The sequence below is a fragment of the Theobroma umbraticum genome, unplaced genomic scaffold, assembly GCF_002168275.2.
Source record: "Theobroma umbraticum cultivar Fairchild unplaced genomic scaffold, ASM216827v3 scaffold_182.0, whole genome shotgun sequence".
Taxonomy (NCBI): Eukaryota; Viridiplantae; Streptophyta; class Magnoliopsida; order Malvales; family Malvaceae; genus Theobroma; species Theobroma umbraticum.
The window spans coordinates 475,127-475,329 of NW_018397291.1; positions in this window are offsets into that span (position 1 = coordinate 475,127).

Consider the following 203-nt stretch of genomic DNA (forward strand, 5'->3'; position numbering starts at 1 on the left):
ACAAGGACCGATGCCTCCATTCAAAATCAAGTAGCTTCAATTAGAAATCTTAAGACACAAGTGGGCTAACTTGCCAGTGCTTTAAATACTAGACCTCATGGTACTTTACCTAATGATACTTAACCCAACCCAAGAAGAGAAAGGAAGGAACATTGTATGGCAATTGCTCTTTGCAATGGAAACGAGGTAAGTAATAAAGCTTT